The following is a 7848-nucleotide window of genomic DNA, read 5'->3' as shown; positions in this document are numbered from 1 at the left end:
TCCCACCTACATCTTCACCTAGCAGATCGAGTCATGACTGAAATTCTGTGGTGTCCCTAATGTTACAACCTGGTTTTACCACAGAGTCTAGGAAATAACAATAAAGATGAGCAGTAAAGATGCTGAACATTCAGCATCAAACTCCACTAAAGAAATTTGTCCCAGGAGCACTGTGTGCTTCTCTGTAGATTTAATGCTTCTGTCTCCAAAGCTCCACATAGACCTCCTCCAACACTGGGTCCGCATGCTCTAGGGTCTCACTCTGTATTTAGTTAATACTCTGATTGCTTTGTAAAAAGGAATAGGGTCCAGTGGAACTTTCTCTCACCCTAACAGGAACCTCTTGCAGCTTTAATGCCTCTCTGGTCATGAGCATTGAATTATCTTGGTGTGTTCATTACTGGCGAGTTTCAAAGGCATCTCTCATTTTAAATACTTATCTGCTATGGACATTTACTCTCCTAGGTCATGTACCCATCCCATGGAGCATCTGGGCCAGTGGGGATGTCAGAAGCTCAAATCTGCAAAGTAATTCTCAACCAACATGTACCTTTAGACATGTCACATACTAGGGCATTGTCCTTTGGGTCAACGTTCAAACCCAGAGCTCAATATATAGGAGGAGGACGCACAAATAGAACCCCTCTGCTCATAAAAAGCAGCCCATCTCTGACCCTGCAGCTCTTGGACAGGAGCTCAGACTGATTTTTCCAGGTGTTCTCAGTCCTTGCTCAGGAAAGAACACAGACCAATCACCATGAAATTTTGGCTCAGCTGGGTTTTCCTTTTTGCAATTTTAAGAGTTAATTTATGAAGAATGAGGCACTGGATATGTGAGTTTATATAACTAACAGTGGAGGGTGGCAGTTTGCTGACCTGATATCTTTGTGTTTGCAGGTGTCCAGTATAAGGTGCAGCAGGTGAAATCTGGGGAAGGTTTGGTGAAGCCTGGGGCATTTCTAAAAGTCTCCCACATGACCTCTCAATCCAGCTTTAGTAGTTACAAAATGAACTGTGTCTGCCTGTCTCCAAGGAAGGGGCTGGAGTGGGCCTCAGACACTAATGCACATGCTACTGCCACATACTATGCCAACTCTGTGCAAGACCAATTCACCATCTCCACAGACAAGGGCAAGAACAGTCTGTACTTGCAAATGAGCAGTGTAAGAGCCAAAAATATGGCTGTGTATTACTGTGTGACAGACACAATGAGGAGAAGTCTGTGTGGGTACAGACACAAACCTCACTGCAGGAGGTGTTGGGACCACCAGGGTGCTCCTACATCCCTGAACACAATGATCATTCCAGGTGCAGTTGAAGTTGGAGGTTTGAGTGCATTTCTTCTCTGATTTTCTTTCTCTTTAACAATTTTCCTCAGGAAACTTCTGTTGATACCTCATTCTGAGGTCACACGTGAAGAGTGTGTTACAAAAGGCTATTGTCAAGGTAGACAACATTATTACATGGACACAACACAGTCTCTCTTTCAATCACTCTTGTGACCAATTAATATTAATCATCAGACCATCTGACCCACATAAGCTGAATCCATGCAGAGGCTCTTTTGGATGCAACAGGGAACCCTGGAACCACTCAGCTTAGTGTCCAAGATAGCCAACAGCATGACACATGCATGCTGGACAATGGGGGCCAGAGGAAAATGAATCCAACAAGAATTTTCTCCTCTCAGAGACAGGTCAGCCTTTTCTCCCCAAGCAGATCCTGTCTTGGTAGACTTAGTGTCATCTGCAGGTGCTGGGAGAGCTCTGCTGGAAGAAGTTCTCCACACTAAATAACACATGTCCATCAATGTTTAAGTATTTTTAGACAACATAATCTTCCCCTATACTTTGTTGTACTTCCTTCTGAGTCCTCACTTAAAGTGTCTGTAAACCTGTATTCCCAGTAACACTCCGGTAATGAAGATCAGTGATGTCTGGGCCATGTGACAGAACATTATTCTTGCATCCACTCTTTTTTTTAATATTTTATTTATTTATATTTAGAGGGGAAAGGAATGAGAGAGGGAGAGAACTGGCCTGCAACCCAGGCATGTGCCCTGACTGGGAATCGAACCGTGGTTGCTTGGTTCCCAGGCCCACGCTCAATCCACTGAGCTACACCAGCCAGGGCGCATCCACTCTTTACGTTGAGTTCCAAAGTCACTTCTATGGTTGTGGATACTTTTTGTAGCAGTAAGTCACTCCTGGATCCAGAGCCTATTCTAGTCCCTATGGATACTATAACCAGTCAGCATGGAAAATAAAATTTGGGCATATTTAGGGGGGCTGTAAAAACACTCAACAGAGGACTCATTAAAATATTGATAATTTAGACTTTGATAAAATTAATTATATTTGTCCCAACAAAGACCAATTAAGCCATTGAAAAGACAGATGTGAACAGGATTATATTTTCAAATAAAGTGTATGATGAAAGAAAATATTTATTACAGTTTAAAGACATTATATGTTGTGTGGGAGAGTCCAGAACCCCCTGATGAAAGTGATGATCACCAAATTAGGGCCAAAGTAGGCTGGAAGTAAGGGTTTCATGTCTAGGTGGAAGTTTCCTTTCTTGTGAGAAAATTTGTCCTAGAAATTCTCTTAATTCCCTTCACTCTTGCCCCCAACATACTGACAAGGGTACATTGAAAAAAAATAGGTCAGTAATCTGATGGCATAATATTTTAAAATATATTTTATTAATTATGCAATTACACTCGTTCTATTTCCCCCCTTCATTCCCTTCCACCCTGAACACCCCTTCACCCACCATTCCCCCCCTTTAGTTTATGACCACGTGTCTCAAGTTCCTTAGATTCTATATTTCCCCTACTATTCTTGCCCTCCCCCTATATATTTTATATCTACCATCTATGCTATTTATTTTCTGTACCTTCTCCCCCCTTCTCCTTCTCCCACTCCCCTGTTGCTAAGCCTCCATGTGATCTTCATTTCTATGGTTCTGCTCCTGATCTAGCTGTCCTCTGAGTTTGCTTTTGTTTTAGGTGTGATTGTTAATAATTGTGAGTTTGCTGTCCTTTCACTGTTCATCTTTTTCATCTTTTTCTTAGGTAAGTCCCTTTAACATTTCATATAATAAGTGCTTGTTGATGATGAACTCGTTGAATTTGATCTTATCTGAGAAGCACTTAAACTGTCCTTCCATTTTAAATGAAAGCATTGCTGGATAGAGCAATCTTGGTTGTAGGTCTTTGGATTTCATGACTTGGAATACCTCTTTCCAGCCCCTTCTTGCCTGTAAGGTCTCTTTTGAGAAACCTGCTGAAAGTCTGATGGGAACTCCTTTGTAGGTGACTGTCACCTTATCTCTTGCTGCTTCTAGGATCCTCTCCTTCATTTCAATCTTGGCTAATATAATTATGATGTGCCTTGGTATGTTCCTTCTTGGGTCCAACTACTTTGTGACTCTCTGAGCTTCCTGGATTTCCTGGAAGTCTCTTTCCTTTGCCATATTGGGGAAGTTCTCCTTTATTATTTGTTCAAATAAGTGTTCCACTCGTGGCTGTTCTTCTTCCCCTTCTGGTACCCCTATAATTTGGATGTTTGAACGTTTAAAGATTTCCTGAAGGTTCCTAAGCCTCTCCTCCCTTTTTTGAATTCTTGTTTCTTCATCCTTTTCTGTTTGGTCATTTTTTTCCTCCTTCTGGTCCACTCCTTTGATTTGAGTCCCAGTTTCCTTTCCATTACTATTGGTTTCCTGTGCATTTCCCTTCATTTCAATTAGTTTAGCTTCCATATGTTCCTCTGATTTGTGACTAAAATCAACCAGTTCTGTCAGCATTCTGATCACCAGTGTTTTGAACTGTGCATCTGAAAGTTTGACTATTTCGTCATCACTTAGATTTTTCGGCTCTAGGGCTCTGAGTTGTTCTTGAGCCATGTTTTAATCTGTTTGTGTGCTGGCATAATATTTTGACATATGAAGTATTCTGAGTTGTGATGAGTGACACATGCATTATAGCTCTTCTCCTTTCTAGTTTTTTTTGCATGTAAATATGTAATTGTTTCTGATGTGATTAGTTTGGAGTCTCTGCAATGTGTACTGAGCTTATAGAAGGAAAGAGTTTGCACATGGAGCTATAGCAACAATCATGCTTCCAATATCAAGAATCAACAATGTCCCTCCTGTCTGTGCTTGGGAGGTAGTTTCTCAGATCAAAAAGTTGTCATGGATGAAGAAAAATTGACTTTGAAAATGGTTCTGCTTTATTTTTATATGCTAAAATAAACATTATTGGTATTTATTTCATGATGGATGTATTTGGAAATTATGGATATATGAGAACTTTTATATTTTGGGATTGTCTGAAAACTGCTAATAAAACCTTTCAAAAAAGTTTGAAAGGTGAGTGGTAATTTAAGAATGTCACCTCCTGATCTAGTCCACCATTTCTTCTTATGCTCAGGAAGTGAGGTAGTCCTTTAATATCACTCCAATGTGTCTGATAAAGTAGGAAATCCTGTGTCCCTGATGCTCATGGTGAGTGCGTTCATGAGAAGACATGTCCCTATAGAGGTTCCAGAATGACCACAAAGCCTGACCAAACTCCCTCTCCACTTATACAGGAAAGACTGCCCAACATTCAAATTTCTCTTCCAGCCACAGGGTAAATCCTCCCTTGCTCTGTGGGGGCTCACAGTATTCTTCCCACATGGGGCTGAGGTCTCTGTGGAAGACAGAACTGTGCCCCATGCAGTTAAGAAGACAGACAGGTAGTGGTGAGTGTGGATGTCTGACACAGACTGATGCACCTTGTCCCCAGGTGTCCTACCCCTGGTGCAGTTGCAAGAGTGGGGCACAGAACTGTTGAATCCCTCACAGACAACCCTTACCTGTGCTGAATGGTTCCTCCATCACCAGTGGTTACTGCTGGAACTCGATCCACCAGACCCCAGGGAAGGGGCTGGAGTTCATTAGGTGCATATATAAGGATGAGAACACTTACTACAGTCCATCTCTCAAGAGCCACACCTTAATCTCTAGAGACACATCCAAGAACCAATTCCCCCTGCATCTGAGCTCTATGACCACCAAAGGTACAGCTGTGTATCAATGCACCAGAGACACAGTGAGAGGAAGTAAGTATGAGCCCAGACACAATCTTCCCATCAGGAGACAGGAGGGCTGGGCTGCAGGGGGTCCTCAGGACACTGAAGGAGGCAGTGGAAAACTACAGTGACAATGCTTCACAGACTGATATCCCAGGACTACTTTTCTGGCTCCACTGTTCCTGCATCAGTACCTGCATAAAAATGACAGGGAAATACAAGACATACTGGCTGTGAGAGTGAGCTTTCTGGTGAATATTAAGATAAAACACTGAGATAAGACATTGGTGAATAAAATTTAACTAAAATTAAAATCTGTTGTCCTAAAAAGTTACTGCTAAGGAGATAAAAAGGCAAGTATAGGCTAGAGAGAATATTTCAATGCTATATCTGAACATATTGTATCTTGAATGAAAAAGTCTTTCCATGTAATACAAGAGCCCAGGACTTTGGCCACATGGCTGCACCCTTCTAGGGAGGATGGAGATGGAGAGGACTCCTTTGAAAGTAATAGTGACCTTCTCTCTGAGCAAAGCTATGAATGGGCCCCTCCCCACTCTGCTGCCTCTGGACACAAGGAACCCTTAGTACCAGAATTTGAGAACATGGCTTAGCCATGACTCTGTCCACATCTTCCCTTCCAAATTGGTTGGCACTGCATCATAGAGAGTTGCAGTGGCTGCATTTTTTACTCTTCTGCTTAAAAAGTGTGCTTCTGTCTGATGTAAGTTGTGAGGGTTTTCTGCTGTAGCCCTTAGTGCCTTAAGGGAGATTTAGCTCAAAGAGCGTTGAACATAAATACATGATTCACACAGCAAAAATCAAGGAGCTCCCAGCTGCCCGGGCTTTGTAGTTACTCATATAAATATAGTCATAGGTGATTGTATTAGAGAAAATTGGGTCTTTGGAAAAACTCTCCTATATGTTAGAACCATATTTGCATTAAATTAAAATAAATATATTAGTAAACATAAAATTATGATTTTAAAATTTTAATTATGTTTGTTTTCATGCTTGTGTTTAGAAATGTGTTTGAGCATAAAGCTAATAACTTTTCATTGAAATATTTTCTTTATTTATCTTTATAGGGGAAGGGAAGGAGAGAGGAAGAGAAATATCAATGCATGGTTGCCTCTCATGCATACCCCACTGGGAACTGGCCTGCAACCCAGGCGTGTGCCCTGACTGGAAATTGAACCACAGTTGTTTGGTTCACAGGCCCACACTCAATGTACTGAGCTATAGCAGCCAGGGCAAACTGATAACTTCTAATGTGTCCAAATAGATAGATGAGATTCTAATTATCTTCTGACACCCAGAAATGTGGTGACATCCTTGGGCCTGTTTGCAATGAGCTTAACGACACTAACACCCCCTCTTCCCAGGTCACACAGGACCTGTGGTCATGAGAAATTCCAAGAGGGACCACTGATACAGTCCTTCTCCACTTATAAGAAAGAAATAACCCAAATACAACTTTTTCTCCTTGCTCCAGGGTAAATCGCCCCATGGGCAGTGGGGGCCCACAGCTCTCTCCTGACATGAAGCTGAGGTCTCTGGGGAAGGCACAGCTATTTTCTAGAGAAGATGAGGCTGCTGGGTTTCCTATGCCTGGTGACAGTCCCCTGGGTGAGTGTCTCAGATGACAAACAGAGGTCTCTGGAATGGTGGTAACTGCATGTGACTGAAAGGGAAGGATGACATTGTCCTCAGCTGTCCTATACTTGGTAGAACTGAAGAAGTCAGGCGTAGGCATGGTGAGGCCCTTACAGATGCTCTCCCTCATCAGAGCTGTTTCTGCGGGCTCAGTCACAAACTTTAACTATTGGATTGGATCTGGCAGTCCCTACAGAAGAGGCTGGCATAGATGGGGTACTGGACAGGAAGCACAAGATACAACCCAACATTCCAGGGTCACATCTTCATCAGTGCTGATATGTCCAGTAACCAGTTCTCCCTGCAGCTGAGTTCCCTGACCACCAAGGACACAGCTGTGTTTTGGGGGGCAAGAAAAACAGTAAGAGGAAGTCAGAGTCAGCCACAGGTTTCTGTGGTAGTCTGGAGTTTTCTCCTCATCTGACATCTGCTTCTGCATTTTCTCTGGAATTCGGATCTGGACACCTACTGGACAGACCACTGAGCAGTAAACATCAGCTCCTAGGGTTCACTGATGCAGCAATCAGTTCTCAGATCAGTGGTCAGTCCTGATGGAGAAAAAAATGCCCAGTGGTGTTTGCCATTGTCCTAGTAAAGTAAAACAAGTGCCTATGGCTGCAGATCCTATGCAAACTTGAAGGGACTCCAACCCAAGGTAGCTTCAGATCTTGGGTCTAATTATGCCCACACTGCAAGTGATCAGATGGAGCTCATTTCTATGTGATCAAGGTCTTGGGCAGACCAGGCAGGCATCCCTGGTGACATTGAAGTGGCTTCTGAGAGCCAGGGCAGTAAGCTGGTCCAGGATTTGTTGTCATCACAAGGTGAGGGCTGCTGAAGGTTCTCATGTGGGGTAAGAACTTGGGGGAACTGATTGCCCCACCAGGGATAAAGGCGTTATCTACCAGGATTTCTTATCAGCATGCCCATATCAGGGAAGACATGGATGAAGATGGTGAGGATCAAAAGTTTCCAGACATCCAGCATCAAAACCTGGCTCAGACACCTAAATCCACCTAACAATTGCAATAATAAGGGAATGGGAAGTTGTCATGCACTATGGAGAAGAACAACCTAGGATTATGAGCAAGCAGGTAAAAACAGACCATAGACTTGT

Source organism: Artibeus jamaicensis, unplaced genomic scaffold (genome assembly GCF_021234435.1).
Source record: "Artibeus jamaicensis isolate MK-2021 breed Jamaican fruit bat unplaced genomic scaffold, CSHL_Jam_final contig_2139, whole genome shotgun sequence".
In the NCBI taxonomy this organism is placed as follows: Eukaryota; Metazoa; Chordata; class Mammalia; order Chiroptera; family Phyllostomidae; genus Artibeus; species Artibeus jamaicensis.
This window is presented reverse-complemented; position numbering follows the sequence as displayed.